This window comes from Lepeophtheirus salmonis, chromosome 4 (assembly GCF_016086655.4).
Source record: "Lepeophtheirus salmonis chromosome 4, UVic_Lsal_1.4, whole genome shotgun sequence".
Taxonomy (NCBI): domain Eukaryota; kingdom Metazoa; phylum Arthropoda; class Copepoda; order Siphonostomatoida; family Caligidae; genus Lepeophtheirus; species Lepeophtheirus salmonis.
The window spans coordinates 33858420-33879178 of NC_052134.2; the positions used below are offsets into that span (position 1 = coordinate 33858420).

General features: G+C 30.0%; 1 long non-coding RNA gene across 1 annotated transcript; it reads left to right on the plus strand.

Annotated features, from left to right (window-relative positions):
- The first annotated feature begins 4492 nt into the window (after nt 1-4492).
- LOC121116383 (uncharacterized) lies at nt 4493-6368 on the plus strand. Its single transcript, XR_011779542.1, has 2 exons — nt 4493-5159; nt 5919-6368. It is a non-coding gene; the product is annotated as an uncharacterized lncRNA (long non-coding RNA).
- The last annotated feature ends 14391 nt before the right edge of the window (nt 6369-20759 follow it).

Sequence of the window (20759 nt, forward strand, 5' to 3'; positions counted from 1 at the left end):
TGGTATATTCATGTCAAAGACCTCCCAAATGCGTTCCGGGCTACAAAACTCTTGCATGAATCGTTATTTATGTTTAGTAGGGGAGACGGGGAAGATAATGTTTTTGTTTGCTTTTTTTAATTATGAATGTTTATAGGAAATGAGTGAATTTAAAAAAAAACATTAATATCTGGGAGATGGTGCAGATGTACTGAGTTATCGTAATAAACTAATTAGTATGTAAAAGTAAATAAACAATGATAAAAACAAAATGGTACTCCTTTCCTTGGGTATGAAAACAAACTAATAATAAGTATACAATCATATTCTTCAGTACAATTTTTCAATCATAATCTTCCAACCGAGAGATATTTCTAATAGGGATGTACCGTACCGTATACTCTATTAGTACCAGGATAATGGCACAATTAAAGCGGTACTATACTAAAGCTGATATTAGAACCGTTACTTCTAGATCCACTACATATTTTTTTTTTTTATTGATGACATAATCCTTCAAATTTTTGAACCCAAGTTCCCCCACATATAAAAAAATGATGTTTCATAGAAAAACTAGAATGAAAATTGTCTTTTACGAAAAAAAAATATGCGGACACATAAGTACCCTGAAGATATTTTGGTTGCATTTTTCTAATGTGTCTGCAGGTGGGGGAGGTTGGAGGGGATGCTGGAGTTCCTTTATTCCTCCAAAATTAAGGAATTTTTGCTTTCACTAGATTTTTTTTTCCAAAAAGTTTAATATTTAAATTTTTTTTTTTTGGGTGAATAGCTATGGATTTTTGATCTTTTTTTACAAAAAATTATATATTTGAAATTAAATTTTTGAATTTTTTTACAGATAACTTAATTTCATGTGGATTTTTGAATTTTTTTTTTTTTAAATTAAATATTTCCAATTTTTTTAAGTTAAAAAATAATTTTCTTTGAGGGGCGATAAATTTACAAAAAAAAAAATTTTCAAAAAATTACATTTTCTGTCAAAACCTATAGGTATTTGAATTTTTTAACAAAAAAGTTGTAGTTTTTTGATTTTTTTTTCAAGAAAATTCCGAAAACGAAGCCCAATAACAAAATATAAATAATCCTGTGGACGCTCCTGGGTCGGTAATCGGTACGAAATTATTGGAACCTTGAAAATACTACAACGATGTAATTAGTGAGGTTAGTTTGTGTCTAGGCACCAACATCGATAATTTTTTTAGGAGGCCTTGGATTCGTCTAAGTATCAACAGTCTTGAGTCTAACCTCCAAATCAAATTTTCCTCATATATCGAATATTTTATTGTGTATCAAAGCAGTCTGGTGGCAATTCTGTGTTCTAAAATGTTACGTTGAGTATTTTCTTGTTCGAAGGGTGCTAAAAAGGGCCAATTGAAGATGTACTACAAATATATTCATCAACTTACTTTCAGTACGCCACTGATCGTATCTAAAAAAAATAATTATACTTTGGTCACAAACATTCAGTGACATCCTAGCCTAAAGTCTATGACAGGGTTTCTAAAAATGGCATATAAACATCCTTTAGTGGTAATTTTATGGAAGTTTCAAGTAGGTTTTCATTTTTTCTCAGGTGGTACACAATGTAAAAAGAACCACTATTCATTTTTCCAGTAGGGGTTTAGCTCAATTTTAACAGGGACACCATATAAAAATGTTACAGTTCCCAAAATTTGCCGCTCAACTGTTATCTCTCAATCTAGTTTCCTTCTCGTTCAACAGCTCGAGTTCAATTATTTTCCCGCTATTTCATGACCTTTTACAATGATTTAAGCTTTACTGCTTAACCATAATCGCCTCCTAAGATTCCAAATTATTCGCCAGAAAGTCTATTTTTCACTGAAGGGAGCAAAAAAAGGCAGAGGTAGGTGAGTAAGGCGAGTAATCTAATGATTTGGATCATTAGATTACCAAAAACTCCTACGTCGTCCATACAAAATGAGATTTGAAATTAGCCATAAAAAACATCACCCTTCAATTAAATCTGGATTTTGCCTCCTGAGAGAGATATAGATATCTATATTAATGGTTCCCAGGCGCAGTTCTTGACCTACCTTAGTTAATATGTTATAATTTAAAGGGGGGATATCTAATAAAAAATCTTGAGATATCATTTTTGTGTGGCTGTATTAAATATTATTTATAATATATATATTAAATTATAAGGATGGGATTTTTGTAGGGAAAATCACTGTTTTTTTCATTAAGAAGGAAAACCGGATTTTCTATGTGTTCTCTTTTCTTTCATTAAGTTTCGTAGTGTTAGCATCCGCCTCAAAAAGAAGACCTCCTGCTTACTTTTGGGATTTTGTTTTAGCGGTATTACCCTGTATTTTTCGGAGTCATTAAGTATCTACGAACTGACAAACTATGTTTTAATAATATCAATTTGCTTTATTAATATATAACATAACTCCCCAACAAATCCTAAGTGTGACTTTTAATTTTCTTGTGCACACTAACCCGTACTTATTTACTCAAACTATGATGTTCTCTCCTCAAGGATAAAAGAATAATGATAACCAATGGAGAAAATAAAAATGAAATGTTCAGATTGCAAACAACAAATTTGATTAACGAATTCTAATTCGTCTAATCAACGATCAGAACACCTATAGAAGGGAAAGAAGTAGAAAAACCGACAGACAGCAGCCTACAAATTTTCTTGTTTGTGTTTGTTTTGTCGAGTTGATAAAGTAGACAAAAATGAAAAAATTAATAAATTAAAATTTATTTTTATGTATGTAGGAAAAACAGTATCAGAGTGCACCGTATATAGTGCTCCCTGATGTATATTATATAACAATACAGTATAAAGAAGGGAATATATATATTGGAGGTGTTTAGTTCAACTCATATGTTTTAAAAAAAAATGGAAGCACTTTATAAAAAAATTAAAAATGTTTGTGACTTTAGTTAAAGTTCAGCAACAAGCTAAAGTATTCCTTGGCTCATCAAATTATTATTTTTTAAATTATGGAGCTGTTATTATTATTGCAGAGTGTTATGTATTTAATATGTCCTTTCTGGTTTTTATCTTCTTGTATATTCGTCTGTGTATGATAGTACCCCCAATCCAAAGGTGTTCTTATTAACTTTACTCCGGTCCGTTGCTTCCGTCTGTAAGTGGTGTTCGCGGAACATTACACAGAGGGAACTCATTAGAAAATGGGGTTGATTACAATATCACTGAGGGACAATGCCGCTACTAAACTCAAAACATTAGATGAGGTTTAGAAATAAAAATTAAAAAGTTAGAATACAATATATGGTTGACTCGGGTTATTTCGAATTTGAAAATTCATTAACCATTTGAGTCAAGTCGACAAATCATGTGGCTCTATATATCTATATATAAAAAAGAGAGATTGTGTGTGTGTGTCGTTGTGTGTAGATGTCCTTTATATGTTCCCACACCGTTGAACCTAGGGGGTTGAAATTTTGCATGGGGTTTGAACTCGGACGTGCTAAGACGGGGATGTCGATTTTTTTTTTTTTGGGGGAGGTATATAAGGGGGGCTTATGCTATACCCAAAACCCAAAAACCGTTTTTTGCAGCTCAATGAGACTAAATAGGGGGGTTAGTTATTTATCAATAAGTGTTTGACGTTTCAAACAATAACTATACGAATAACTACGTTTTCTAAATTTATTCAAAACCATAAAAGTTATGGCAAAAAAAAAAGAAATCGGTCAAAATTACAATTTTGTTTATTTTAGGTGCAAAAAAATGAAGTTCTAATGGAATATGGGATTAGTAAATAAAATAAAGTTTGTAGAAATTTGTCTAGAGATTGGTTTGCATATAAATTTGTCAAATAAAAATTAATGTTAAACTGAAATTCAATTTATTTCATTTTTTCTCTCCTTTTCACCCCTATTTTTTCATCAAACATCAATTTTCAATATTTTGAAAAGAAATGGCACAAAACGATACATCGGAGACTCTAAATGATAGGTGAAATATTTTCAATTTCCAGAACATTTTGTTATATAATTTTTGCAATATTTGTAAAAATGAACCAGTTATCGAGGGTTATTTTTTCGACAACATTATTGTTCATAACTTTTTTGTATTTGCAAGTACGAAAAAAATCTATGTAGGTTTGTGTTTCTTTTATAATTCCAATAAATGCTCTTAACTATTTTTTTACAAAGTTAGTGCAAAAAAGTTTTTTGCAATTTACTTTGCGAATTTCGAATTGGGAATTTTCTCAAGTAAATAGAAAATAGATTTCTCATTTCGACACTTTTTTATATGCATATATGTTGGTATGTTATTTGAAGTTTATAAAAAATTATTTTTTTTATATATACATAACAATAATACTAAGGTTATAAGAGGATATAATAGGAGTTATTTTTTTTTCTATTATGAGACGTTGTAAATTACCTTAATTAACCGGATTGATTTAGTCTGAAGAATCCAAGAGAAATAGAATTAGAGTTATGAGGATCTTTTTCGACAACAACAAAACATTCATATTATAAATATTAGTATATAAAAGTATTTTCTGAATTATTTTTTCCTTCATTTTCTTAATTAATTTGACCATTTTCAATGTGATTTCCCTCCCCCTCATTAGCCCGAGCAACGCCGGGTAATCCTTAGCTAGTAATATATATAAAGACAGTTGAATGTAAAAGAATAGTAACTAGGACACTCTATCAAATCAATACCTGATAGGATCTCAAATTGTTAACACTAGGAGGAAGTCCAAATTTCTGTCGTAAAATTTAAATCACTCTGTGGCATCATTTTCTTGTGATATAAACTATTCATCATGTTTTCAGTCATAATTATCGTTTAAAATCCTATTGAGTTTTCTAGTGAAACGCATCTACAGACAAGCCATACCGGACATTAAACAGTACCTATAGTGTAAACCTACTCATGTCTCCCCTATATCCAAATTAATCTACCAAAACACCTGCTCACCTGACTTCTTACCTGTATATGTTGTTTTGAAGTTTTAGGTGGGAAATTAAATACATATAATTTGACTTTTTTTTAAGAGCAAATGTAGATTTTCTTTGTCGACTATTCGTCATGTCCTTCTCCACATCAAGTGTTCCAACAGATTTAACAGTTACTTCGAACTCCTCCGTATATTTCTCAACACCTCCAAAATCTCGATATGCTACACAGGCAAAGCATGGTAAATATGTGATTAGCTTAATTTTTTGCATAAATGATAATAGAATACAATATAATATAACAAACATGGATTTGGGAAGCTTGATCCAAAGTAATGTTATAGGATGAACTTAAATGATTTTGATCCCTTGATTCATAATACGGCCTTAGTTTTTCTCCATCAGCTTTACATTCTACAGATTAAGGTTTTTTAAGGGGTTGGCTTTGAATATTGATATTGATTATTTAAATATATTTCAAAGTCTAATGTTGAAAGATTCCAAAGCCATTTTTATAATGACTTTATCATATAAAGAACTAGAATGATCTCTTTTTTATAAATAAAGTTGATTTTTCTTCAGAGATTCATAACTAAAAAAAATAATTAATGGAAAAAGTGAAAAATACATAATTTGACAGGTGAGAGTACGAACTTTCAAAAATTCATCATTTGACATTACAATTCCTGAAAATTGAATGTGGATAACCTTTGTATTTTTCAACGAATTATCGTCAATTTATATCAACAAATTTTTCTTAATACCCCTTTGGATGGGCATAAAATTACACTTAAAATACACAAAATGTATTGTTACATTATGTAAAAATGAGAAATTACTAGATTTTTAATTTTCTTTTTCTTGATTATTTTCAATATTATTTATGTTGACATACAATAAATATTATTAAAATTACGCTACTTTTATATCCATTAATATCACTCAACCTCTACTTTCTTTGAATTTAATTACAATGACCCCTTATTAATTAATTATTTCAGATGATGAGGACGTTACAAAATTGATCAAAAAGATGTCGGTTGAAATCAATGAGCTCCGATCTCTTCTTCTTCTCTCCACACATAATAATCTTCCTTTAATATTAGATGGTCAAGAACAGATTTTTGATCCCGTTCTCAACTCTTATATTCGTCCTTCAAAAAAGAAGGCAAAACGACGACATTTCAAAAGAGAAATGTTGCGCGACATTTTCAAGGAAATACGTCAAATTCTTGGGGAAACAAAAAGTCCTCATGTCAAGTCATGTGCTCAAGGAAAAAACTTTAGTTAAAATACAATATATTTTTTTATAGTTTCTTAAAAATGATTAATACAAAATAAAATAATGTTTAAAATTATTCAAATTTCTATTAACGGAATTATTGTACTCGAAATAGTTGTTCTCTCCGTGTATATTATGAACTAATGTATAAAAATAAATGTTAAACGAACTGGAGCTTGAATTTTTTGAATACCACAAAACAGTTTCTATAATTAGTTCAACTATATACTTGACAGTTTGAATCCGGAATATCTGAGACTGTCAGTGATACACAATAATATTTTAATACTTTTGGAAGTAAATGGTGGATTTTATTACTATAATTGCTTTGAAATGAATCCCGGACTAAATGGGATAATACCAGAGTTGGTTTCAGAATATGCAGGACCTGGTAAAATAAAGTGATGTCTAGAGATTTTGTATTTATGCAATTTACAACATTTAATTTTCTACAGCTAAAAGGCGCATGCTTGTCTACAGTTTCCCTCTAAAACCAACTGTTGTCCCTTAACATTGATTAGTCGAATTCAAAATATTCTATCATCTATGCTATGAATAATTCCATATTATTAAATGAATGATACTACACCCCAAGGCTAATAAAAATACAAGGTTAGACCATCATGTAATCGGGCTTACTAGAATTTTCAATCTGATGTATTGTACCGACTGGGGGCAAGACAGGAAAATTTTGACAAAACACACAACCACTTATAGTCTATGACGTCACTATAGCTAGAATTTCCAATTTAATGTATCCCACTAACTGCTGGCAGAAAAACAAATTTTGAAAAAACACGCAACCACTCATCTACTATGACGTCAATATTAAAGGCGTGGTGGAAGTCCAACATCAGTCGTACATGGGGGATGGTATAACCTTGTATTTCTATTAACCTTGGTCCAACAATTAGGAAGAATGGCAACATTGGTTAACGAAAAATTATTTAATGTTAGATTTTTTCTTCTAAACTATTAATCTTATTGAAGGAAAGGTTAGGGATACAAAGAATATTGTTATATGTAGGGACGGGAATATTGGCTACATTGCGGTCAGCGTAAATTTAAAAAAAAAAGTTTTTTTTTGTTAAGAGCAAGATAAGAGGATAAATGCTCTCGAAGATCCTGCTTGTTTTTGATAGGGGATAGAGGGTGCCCTTGTGGTCATTCTTGTACATCAAGCAGTCCCTAATAGTGATCTCTGTCAGGAGATATGTCGTCTTAACATATTTTTATTACATTCTATAAGGGAGGATTTTCACGCTCACCGCAATTTATATAATATTTATATCCCTATGGGTTAAATGCGTAGATATCAACATGGAAAGAAAGATTTATATAACTTTTATTGAATAAATCATATTGTAAAAGTAAGAGCACTGAATTTAATATCAAAGCAATTATTTTGAGTATTTTTTCAAGATTCATTTGCTATGATGGGATTTTTATTGATTCTCTAACATCTCCTCCTCCGAAAAGAGAGAGAAGAAAAAACCCAAAATCAGTTGTTAATAACAAGTCACCCTCAACTGTTGATACATTTTATATTAAGAAATTTATCATTAGCAAACTAACAAAAAATTCATAGCCACATAATAGGACGGAGATCTTGAGTCTAGAAAAAAAAAAACCAACTTGTAAACTATATTACCTCACTAATATATGTATATAAATTTGTTCTGTAGTTTGTTGTCTAATGTCATTTTTTTTTGCTTCTTTCCCCCTTAGTGGTCCTCTGGACGTTGATTGTTTGAATGACTTGAATGAACTCTTATTAAGGTACTGTGAACGATTCCCTACAATTAGAAGAATAGGCTAACTGCTACCAACTGATACTAGGCTATTTTCTACTATTTTTACTTTGAGGAAAAGTTGTGATACACAATAAAGGGAACGACATAAATAATTTTCCCTTCTCGATGACAACATCCTTAACAATAGCTAATTATATTTTCGTAACAGACTACTACGTTTCAAAATACTATTAAAGTATAGAAATAGTATAAAAATCATCAGCTAACAAAAGAATAGAGGTAAATTTTGATGTTGGTTGAATAACAGCGTCATGACTCTTCTGCAATTTGTTTTTGGTCGCTCACTAAGGAATATTACAACAGTGGTTGGAAAAAAGTCCTTATGCTGGAAGCACTAGTCACATTTAAGTCTTTACTGAGGTAGAAGTCCGAGTCCTTTAATATTTTCATCGTGTCCAGTTCAAGTCCTCAGAAATATAAAAGAGTTCAGTATTTCCAGTATAAAAATTATGACATTCGAGTCGTGAGTCTTAGATTTGGAGTCCAAATCTGGAGTCTTTGATTGGATATTCAAGTGTAATAACAAGATTTCACTATGGGTTTTTTTCGTCCCAGCGGAATGGCAAGTCTTTAATCATAGTTACATCTGTATAATATGGTAATATGATGTTAAAAAAGTCACTCATAGGTTAAGATAACATTTCAAGTTGAAGTATAAATCTTTTTGTCAGCGTAGTTGTATTTTGTTATTGTTATTGCCTTTTTTTTCATCCCATCATCCATCTTAAGAACTCATGGAGAGTGGGGGAGTTAACTGGGGTTAAATTCTTCTTTCTTATTTTAATACAATAACAAACAAGAGTCAATAACCTTATGTAATATGAAAAATATATTAAAAACTTCGCAACCTCATCATCGTTTAATAGATATCTGAAGTATTATTATCAGTCCAGATAAACGCTCCTTTTTTTGCTCTTCAATAAAGTAAGCGTTTTATTTCATGTGTACGAGTATGAACGTAATCTTATAGAGAAGAAATAAAAAAAAGAAACCCGATCTTCATGGATACTAGAAACTATTTGGATTTGAATTTATATAATATCTTATATAGGGTGATGTGGTATTATTTATGGGCGTCCGGAGGGGTTGGGGGCAGTACCCCCCCCCAATCAAAGATTTTTTTCTATTTACTATAAAATTTAATATTTTACATTTAAATTAATTTTTCGATTTTTTTTACCACAAAATTTATTTTTCTGTGAATAGCTAAGGACTTTTGAATTTATTTTACAACAAATTTAATTATTATAATTTTTTTTCATCTTAATTTTTGATTTTTTTCCTAAAACATTTAATTTTTCAATTTTATTTCAAAAAAATTCCAAAAACCACCCCCTCCTCAAAAAAAAAATATATATATATACAATCCTGGGGACGCCCTCCTATTGGGAAGCGGGGCAGGGCCGTGACTGGAATTTTTCTTTGGAAGGTGGGGGGGAGCTTTTAGACAAATGTTGTTAGAATGTTTTTCTCTTTATATTATTGCTAAATTTAACTAATAACATTTTTTGGCAAGAGATACAATTTGAACGAATAAACCTTTTTTTTTATAAAAGACAAATAACAAAATTTGGACCATTTATATACTTCAAATTTTTTAGACAAGGAAATTTTTTTTATTGCTATCACTATAAACATTCCTCAAAATTGGAGGAGAGGTTACCTGGACTGGTTTCCAACAAATTCTTAAATTTTGACGGATAAACTTTCTTTTTTGGTATTGTACATATTATATTTTTAAAATTACTTCATCTAACCTAGGAATCTTTTTGGGGAAATCTATATACATAGAGTATATTTTTTTCTCTAGGAATCACCGGGGTGCGAGCGTATACACATAAAGTTCAAGAGAATAACTCTTGAACAATGACGATTCCATTCATTGAATTACATATACTAATATTTAGCTTTGCTCAAAGGCTTAATGAACTTAGGGATAAATTGACAAAAAACTATTCATATCACATTTCTGAGTTTTTGAATATGTCTAATAATTTTTTTAAAAGTGATAATTTATTACCGCAAAATAGAAATAGAGTTTCAAAAAAGGTATTTACTTTATATGCCATGGGATTTAATTTAAGAGATGTCTTAATTATTTTGAAATAGACTAAGAACTTTTTAGAAAATTATAGAGTTAAAGTTTTTGGGTCGTAATGATTCTTTTATTTATCTTCTTCGTTTTTTTAGAAAAGTAGACTTTAAAAATTATTTTTTTCCTTTTTTGTCGTTGACATTTTTTTTTTTTGGGGGGGGATGACAACAATTCCGGTCCGGTTATATTAAGAGTTTAAAAAAAAGACATTTAAAGACTTTTCTATTACATTTTATAACTTTTCTTTTAAATTTTATAACTTTACTTTTAAATTTTATAACTTTTCTTTTAAATTGTATAATTTTTCTTTTAAATTTTAAAAAAATTCTATCGAATTTTAAAACTTTCAAAAACCCTAAAGTTTAATTTTAATAGTTTTTGTCACTTTCTCGAAAATTTCAACGACTTTGTTCTCAAGGAAAATATTAATATATTTCAATAAAATTACAAGATAACAATAAAAGATTCAGCTCTATTGGACAAATCCGCCACACCCTAATGTATAACAAAAGTACACTAATGTGCATGTCTCTTGTTTGGCCTTGAGACTATGAAAGATAAAAAAGGAAGTGAAAATTGTTTAGTAAATAAATCTACCTGAAGTTTATAAAATGTTGTTTGTAAACATTTGCCTTCTAGCAATTAAGAAAAAAAGTTTTAATCGCATCACTAACGAATGGCTAGTAGATATTATTTAATTGTTTTGCAAAGCGTGCAGTCAGATCTCACGTTACGAAGCCTGCATAGCTATAAAAAATATAAAAATAATAATCAGTAATACCTTGAAATACGAGTTTAATTCCTTGCTTATCAGAGTTTGTAAGTTAAATTAATTTATCCTAAAGAAATAACTAAAAAATTAAAGTTCATGCGACTCTCTTGATCCTGTCATAAACTCAATTTAGAGCTGATACAACTGATATGGATAAAGCAATTATGGAATATTCCATGGACGGTCAATATTTATGTAATGTATTTTTTTATTGTAAAGTACTACTTATATGACGTATTATATTGCACATTATAAAGTTCAAATGTCCTAAGGTATAACAGTCGTATAAACATATTAACTAAGTGAGTTTAATTGGTAAAAATGAAATGATAACATCTATTTATAGTTTGTAATTAAAACAACTAAATTTGAAATTAATTTTATCAATGATTTTTCTTTCTTCAAATAAGAAAAAGACGATTTATTTGAGATTTTTGTTATTATCACACACCTTTTTAGTCACAAATCCAGAGGAACATTTAAATGTTGTGAGCACATAGAACAAGAGTCCATGATATGTTTGTTCATAGTTAATCATTTTCAGTAGAATATAATTTTAATTACGTCTATATATCATATATTTATGTTGGGGAGCAAATGTGCCCCTCTAATAAATAGCTTGCTTAAATCTTGATTAACCACATATATTAAATTATAAACGATGAATTTTATATTATTTCTACGAAATGTCTTTAAATAGTACATAAATATTTAAGAATATCACTAAGACTAACGTAACCTCGTTTAAATATGTTATTTTTATATTTATGGGGATTAAAATTTTTTAGAAATTATATTTTTGAAAATAAAATTCAAAAAAAATTTTTTTTTGAAATTTTTCTAGAAATGATATGTTTGGAAAAAAAATTCAAAAATCCACAGCTATTCACAAAAAATTAAATTTTCTGGAAATAAATTTCAAAAATCCACAGTTATTTAGAATAAATCAAATTAAAAAAAAAAAAATTTGGAAAAGAATTTCAAAAAAGCAGAACTATGCAGACCAAAAAATCAAATATTAAATTTTTTGAAATAAAAATTAAAAATATTAAATTATTGCCCCTACATACCCTGCAGGTTCCCCTGATAGATATGATTATATTTCTATAAAATTGAAAGAGAATTTTCAAGTAACGTCAATAATAATGTTGTTGTGTACCATTTTGGGGTCCATACAACCAATTTTTTCTTCCTTTAGTACTAAGGAAACTAATGAACTTTTGGATGTCAAAATTGGACCAACAAATAAAAGGATTTAAACCTTACTTATATAATAAAAATTATATTCCTTTATTCTTCAGTTTTATTATATATCAGACCCTAAAATGTAATAAAAATATATTATTACATCATTATACGACCTTATATTATTGTATTAGCAGATTGCTGGGCTGAATAAATGGGAATATATCTAAATAATAATGAAAATCCCCTGTAGAATGGGCATGTTAAAAAAAGAAACCAAAAATCAACATAATAACCCAGACAATTTAAAGAATACTTTGGAGGAGAGGAATAATACTCATGACATTTCATTAGATCTGCTACAATCAGCCTTGACAAGAGAGGAAGGAGAAAAAGATATAAACAAGGACATTTCCTAGAATTACTCCGATTTTGATCCCCAATTCTACTCAGAGCCCAACAAGGAATTACAATCATAACCCCGCAACAAATCCTCAGGGTTACGCTCCGTCTTTCATGAGCAAACACGAACGTTCAAACAGGTTTTGAATATGATTGAATCTTATTAGGAAAGGCGTTTCACTACTCAGGATTTAAATAATCATGACAACTGCTCAGGAAAAGAAAATTCAAATTACCAATTTCAAAAAATTACGGGCCAGCTTATAAATATAACGGATTTTCATCACTGGAAGTAAAGAATGAAGGGTGAAGAAAAGATACAGATAGAGATAGAAAGAGAAAAGTAGAATGAAGTTTTATTTTTGTCAAAAATAACCTCTTAATCACCTGAGAGGCCCCAAAAAAATATCAAAGAAATGTGTTTGGTTATTTTATAATTATACTGACTAATTTTCAGACTGATTTGTTCGACTGTTTTGGATTCCATTTGTGATAACCCCAAAACAGACCTATAAATATGTATAGGATATAAAAATTAACTAATACAATCAAGGTTGTGCCCTTATCGGTCTAGTAGTTAAAACGGTTCCGGTTCTTGAACTGCTAGAATCTGAACCAGCAAAGTCCAAGGCCGTTCAACGGTTTTGATTCTTTTGCTTTTTTATTATATATAATTTATAAAAAGTTGTTTTAGGTACCAAACTAAGTCTGTATAAAAAAATAACCGAAACCGTTGAACAGAGACCGGGACCGATAGAACTGCTCAACCTGAACCAGACACAACCTTGATTACAATAGAAAAAATAAGGTATTTTTCTCTAATTATCATACTTATCTCGTCCTTACGTAGACTGCTATATATATTTCTGGCCTAATAATGAAAATGCAAATATTTTTCATCAAAAATGGTTTTATTGGTTTTTAATCCAGCATGATTTATACACTTTTGCATGCGCTCTAGCCAATAAAGTTTTATTATAATTCACTGGAAATTTGTACATTTTATGTAGTAAAAATATCAACTTTGACCCCCCCACATGGCGTCTCCTTCACCTATGATACAATCTATGACTTCAGTGGAAAAAGCTCTATATAAAATTGTAAGGTTGCTTGACTGACTATGAGGTCGCCATTGTATAATTTGCCCCACTCCCGTAAAATTGATTCCGGGCCACTGATCTCAACAATGCATATCAGTGCAGTATTATTGGAGGCGGTCTGACTGGAGTGACTATGGACGACTCACCAATATTAAGTGGATAAACACTAATAATACCGGAAAAGTTATTGGGGTAGCTCAACCTGGTTATGAAGGCCCTGCATATAGATATTTTGTACTTCTTGGCCCTTGTTTGTTATATGTAGAGTAGAACTAATGTAGCACGTAGTTTGATTTTTCTAAATATCGAATTTGGCAAGGACTAACTGACTATAACTATCTTTCTATTTCTATTATTTCATTCAATTAGGGGTACATATCTATAGCAGGAAGACGGAATAAATATTAAAAGCTACATAGTACTTTTCCCTTCTTCTCGGTCAATAATCAAAGTAACTACATTCATATTAGTAAAATTCCGACATCTCACACTTGAAATGAATGGAAATTTCCGTCAGAGTGAAGAAAAAAAAACAATACTAAAATATATATATATATAAAGAATGTTTAAAATTTTTGAGAAAGTCAAGAAATGATGATGATCACTACTGTCCCCATGACGGCATAAGGTGAGTAATGAGTTACTATCCTACTTGAGAATGAAAAACTATGTCCAGTACTTTAATGACTGAACAGAGTATTTGTAAATCCGAGGTTTACCTTGTAATGTAGATATTAGGTTTGGGTTTCGATTTGGAAATCAGAGACCGCATTGAAACCATTTTTTTAGAAATGAAATTTGAGCGGGAAGAAACTTTCAGACAAGAGAAAAATATTTTGAAATTTTGGTCTAAATTGGATTTTTGTCCTAGATCGAAATATCAGAGTCTTGTCCTATGCCAGTTTGAGACCCGTATAATTAACTAATTTGGTCCAACTTCAGTCTGAACATATCTTGGAGTAAAATTCAGTCTACAAAACGTTAGATCCGGTTCTATGGTATTATATTTTTTCGCAAATAAAATTTGAGGGACGAACTTATAGACAACCGGGAAAAAATAGAATCCTATAAAAGAAATATCCCCCAGGAGTTAAATTTCAGTCTGGATCTATTCAGAATAAATTACTTAAAACCAACCCAGACGGACAAAATTTCGGTCTCGGACTGAGTCTCAACACTAGTAGATAGTATTCTATATATTAAATGTGAAGAACAGATTTAAAATAAGAAGAATGAAAAAATATTTTTGAATGAGTTGTAATATTGTTTCATCTACATAATATGTTTTGCAGTGTTGTGCAAAATGGGGAAAAATATATTAACTTTAAAAGAGGGCGAGTAAATGATTGAGTAGACCTTCAACATACTCTGTTACATATGATGATATGTGGCTCGTCAACACAAAAGTAACTTAAAGATTTATTATTTGTAAAATGTATATGCAAACGACTCTCAATTTTGACTTATAACTCAACCCCTATCTAGTCTTCTTGAGCTCAAAAAAATAATTATTTGAGTTAATGCTTCAACTCCTTCAAAGGTAAATTTATTCTTATACCTTTTGAGTAATTGAATCGCAAATTCATAATAAAGACAACATCTTAGTTAAGTTATAAATAAAAAAAATAATAATCTTTTTTCACAACTTGTCAAATAATCTTCAGTTGGCATGAGATGCAATATAATTGTGATTGTGAGCTATGGATTGAAATGTGTCTTACGAGAGCACACTGGTGTTTATACCCGTATTAGAGGATTTTCATTTTGGATTCAAAAGCACTCCAAGGATGGAATCTGCAATGACAAATGTGAGACCTAAAGATACATTCGTGAAACATTTCCAGTATATTTATTATTGATGAAACTCGGTCCAGCACCGATTTTTTTTTTTTTTTTTTGATTCGGTCTTAAGGGATTTTTTCTATACCGATTTTGACCTATTTTTTTCGGTCTCACTTTGTAGACCGATTTTTTTTCGGTATCAATTTATAGATTTATTTTTTTAGTCTCTTATATTATGAGAGTCCCATTTTTTTTTCTAAAAAATTCCAAATTACACGATAAGTTTAAAAAAAAAATACTGTATACATATAAAAGACGACAGGATTAAAATTAATCGGAGCTATCTCTGTTAAAACTTCTTATAACGTCATTGTACTTGAAAAAACATATGATGTCATGTTATAAACAATTTATCTGTAAAATAGACCGATATTTTTGGGACTGAACTAGACCGAATTTTTCCTTTGTACCGATCTAGATCGAACTTTTTCTTTGCACCGATCTTGGCCGAATTTTTATAGGAGACCGCTCCAACCCGAGCTTTTTGCTGTACTGAACTAATTCGATCCAACAGAAAATATAACGATCTCAGTCTCGGATTTCCAGACCGAAACCCAGCACTAATATTTCTATTTAACTTGTAGGATTTTCCAATTTTGAAAGGAATTTTTTCCATGTTATATGTATAATAAATAAATCTTAAGAAGCTTCATAATGTAATTGATACTCTTTGAAATTATATGTTACGTCTATTCATTCAATTTCCCTCACACACATGCAATTAATTGCATTCGTTTGTCTCAATTAGGACAACTGGGATCTCTGCCAAATATATTAAACAAGGGATTTCCAAATTGAGGCATGTAGGTCCCATTTATCACACTGATCACTTAAATTATCATTCCTTGTAGTAAAAAAAAAACAAAAAAACTCTACTCTATTCATGACTACCATTTGGAAATAGACGAAAATACTATGTACTTTTCTTTAAGTTCTTTTGATAAGTTCGCTCTTGTATAATTTAAAACAGCTGACACTAAGTATTATCAACTCTAAAATGGTATTAAATAAGATTTTTATATTCAATTATTAAAATCAAGAACATTCTTTTAGAATTTGTCTCATTTCATACTCATTCATTGATTCTTATATTGGTATAATTATAATTAATCAATTCAATGAATACATATATTAATTAATAGTTAATATCTAACTAATAGTTGGAAAAAAGAAAAATACAAAAAAAATATGTAAATTGTTGAGTGGTGATTACATTCATTCTTCGACGAATTATGTTCAATTTCTATTGACAAATTATTTTTATTAGCCATTAAGGTGCATTGCAAAATTGAACTTAAACTCAACAAAATTGATCGTCACAATAAAAGAATAAGAAATTGATGAATTTTATTTAAAGGAGCCCATATTCAGGCCAATATATTTTTTTTTAAATCAAATAAGGTTAGAATTAGGTTGTCTTTTTATTATAAACTTTACCTTAAGCCTTTACTTTTTTATCTCAGGCATTGATCAGAAGAAGAAAAAAGAGTATTTACAAAGACAAAGGAGTCATGGATCAGGGATTATGAGTCATAATCCTAGTTGACGCTATAAGAAATCGAAGATACTCCGTCAATAGAAAGAAATGAAGTTTTTAATCGTTTTTTATTGTCAACTGTTGATTATTTGGCTGATTTTATCTGATCAGTGTTCTGAACGTTGATTCGTAGAATTAGAATTGACTCATGTTGAGCAGTGAAAAAGTCAATTCACAACAATGATTGAATTGTAATTCTATAGTTGGCAAGAATGCCCTAACTAACAACTGATTTAAGGCCTTTTTCTACTTCTTTTCGGATGAAAGGTTGCCTTATACAATAAATGTAATCGATATATAACAATTTTGATAGGCTTGAAAAAATTTAATACGCTTACTTCATTTTTTTTTGTTTTGCGTCATTGTGAGGGATTCTATAGAGGATAAAATTACAAATCCATTCCCCTGGTACTCTACAAAAACCCAACTCTAGACGCTGGTTTTTAATTTTTTTTTTTTTACTGTGGTTGTGTGAATAGGTAAACTTAATTTAGATACATGCTCTAGTTGTTTCTTCATGTTTATTTCAATGTTCTAGTCGACTCTTTCCTTTCAGCATATTTAGTAACAATAATTACATCCATGGATTACACAAGAGAATGATACGAACAAGAGGAAACCTTTTTCTGCATACTCTACAGGAGCCGTCAAAACATTCTCGTCTATTTTTCAATAACTTAATATACAGCGAGACGGAATTTATGAAGAAAAAATAAAACAACTTTGTTGCATTCGAATAAAAAATGAAAATAATAGCATTTCTGAAATCAAGAGACAAAGGACTATCCAATAAAGTTAATATCGCCGACAAATTTGAGAAATTTGGTTATTTTAACAGAGGACATCTACGTCTATTACATATTGTAAATGATTAGGCATGAAATATTTCTTGGTATTTAAAGGATAAGTCTAATTGCCCATTACATTTTTCAAAGGCCTTTATTCATTTTTATCTGCTTGAGATTGAATGGAAACTTGAATTAACATTCTCCATTTTTCATAGTCCGGATGACCTGTTTTACGACAATACAGCGATCTTGCATTCCCACAAATATTAAAATCCAAATTTTAATATTGTTTTAGAGCTATTAAAAATAGTATATTATTAATTCCATTCACAGGAAATTCAAGGGGTTATGTATATAAAAAGTTATAGAAAATAAGAAGTGAATGGCATGACGACTAATGTATGGCATGCAGAAAAATATTTTATCTTACTCCTATCCTTCTTTTATGAAATTTTCAATGTATCTCTTAAACTTTCTTTTAAAAATGGAAATAAATTAGGCCTGAAATAATATGGTATTTATTCTTCTGAACTGCTAAGGATATTCACTGATTCTAAGATTTATGTAATTCAAGTTCAACATTAAAAACACTAATAGGAGAAAAGTATCAACGTTTGCTGACAAAAAAAAAAAGTCCAACCATGTACGCAACAAAAGTATAATGTATTTTTTGTAAATTCAAAATGATTACTCAATATTTCATAACTTGTTAAAATATTTGAATTTACATTACCTCACGAGACCAAGAGTGATGTACATTAGTTTTCAACCATTCAATTCTTCTCCGAACTTTGTGAGCTGGAGCGGTGTGTTGCTGGAATGTCCAAGACCTGCCAGCAGCCACAATCTTCATCCAGGTTATAATATCCATATAATAGGACTGCGATAAGATTTCAGACGCAAAATATTTGTTCGATTTTGTAAAAAAAAATAATAACCAACACAATTGCTCCGGTTTATTTATATATGTATGTTATATATAATGCATATATAAACCAAATTATAAATGACAAAAAGAATAATATTAGCCATATATTTATATACATATAGGAATTTTAAGACAAGACAAGTTGAAATCCCTTTCATATGTTATTTGAGAACTTTGATGAAATACATTGAGTTTACGTGGCTTGTTCCTTCATACATATACATACGTACTTCACCGATGGTAAAAACGTACCAAACCGAACTGCGGTACAACCCCGTACTGTACTAGCCCTACCATGTAAACATTTTGGTTGATTCTGATACCAGCATTAAAGAAAAAAGGATCAATAGCATAGCCTTCACGACTGATGACACTACCTATATGTGATAATAGCAGCCAAATTTTTACTTTTAAAGACAGCAATGACTTTGTGAATATCTTGAGAGATCCACCTATCCTTTTGGATGTTAAATGATTGATCTATGGTGAATAATTTTTCTTCAGAAAAGAAACAAAGGTGAGCACCAATGAATTTTAGAGAGGAAAGAAGTATCTTCCCATGGATCCCTCTTTAAGCCTTAATTGGATCATTGAGGAGATGACGATGATTTATGCGATAGGAAGTAAGGTCAAAACGGCGCCACTCTCTGTTCTTTCTGTTTACAAACAAATATAAGTAAACTACGCTCACACCCCACAAACTATTAATTTCATTTTCGAGTTGCAACTTCTACAAGTTCCTCATTTTGTGTGCAAGTTGTATATTTTAAAGCAAATTGTACTTGTGATCATTTCTACGTCTCATAATGATTTATGATTTTATCATTTCAATTTGAACTTATTTATTATATACTAGTGGCAGCATCCGGCAATGCCCAGAGTTAGCCTTTGACAAAAAGACAAATTTTGCTTAAACAATATAAAAGATAATTCCCCAAGATATCCTCAATATTAATCTCCATTTTTCACACTTTTTTTTACACACTCATAAGTAGGTACTCAATATTTTCTCAGCGGACAATTTGCAGAAATACTTATTACCAAAATACAATTTACGGACATTTCGTTGAAGAACAATTTGGGACATTTGGTCGAAAAATGATATTTAACATATTGATATATGCTATTGGATATTTTAATTCAGTTTAAAATAGTATAATAAAATTTATCGTCCATATGCATTATACCGAGTGGTTCATTAAAATTCATTAAAACACTTATTTGTTTATTTCATTACTGGTGTTAAAATTCTCCAACCTCACAAAGCACTTTCCACACACTTTTTTTTAAAGTTCTCTGGATAGTCTGATGTGAAACCACAATATCTCCTGCATGAACCACATGCAATTCAGTGGATTTCCCTGGGCTATTTTATTTAAGTCCTCCATGTCCAGTTTGGCATTTTTGACAGAACTCTTCTTCCTCTGCAACGTTTCGGACTTGCTGACGACGTAGACGGTGGTTCTGAAGACACCCAACTGCTCGGAGTGAGCGAATGAAAATTTGTCGATCACGTTCAAGTGTCATTTTTTCGACTTGTACATAAGTTAGAGAGCTCATGTGCACTAACTATATATAGTGAGTGCTCTCTGATGTAAAAGAATATATTATTTATATATTTTGAATCTACGAACTCACAATAAAGCCGTACTAATGAAATATCGCATTATTCTCTCATCACAAGTACTCTAAATTCTTCATTATGAATGCAACAACTTGTTCAATTTTAACAATTAGAAGTTACAACTTTTACAAAATTGCAACTTGTGCATGACATAGTTAAAGCAATTATTTATATTCCTTAAAAGTTAGAGACGATTATTTTATGTACAAACATAGTCAAATAACGACAATTATGTTTTGCCCATTTCTAAAGTATTTCTCTTTTTTTTTCAGTTGCTCTTGATAAATGTTCTTATGTCAAATAATTTTTAGCTTATATTTTCTTAAATTTCTATATTAATGACAAAAGCTCAGAAATTGTGTATTTTATTCTTCTTGAACTCTACTCTTTAGGATAAATCCTATTGTTTCTTAGACCTTGAATGTCCCATCTGTTATTTAAAAAAATATGAAAACACATATGTGATTTTTCAA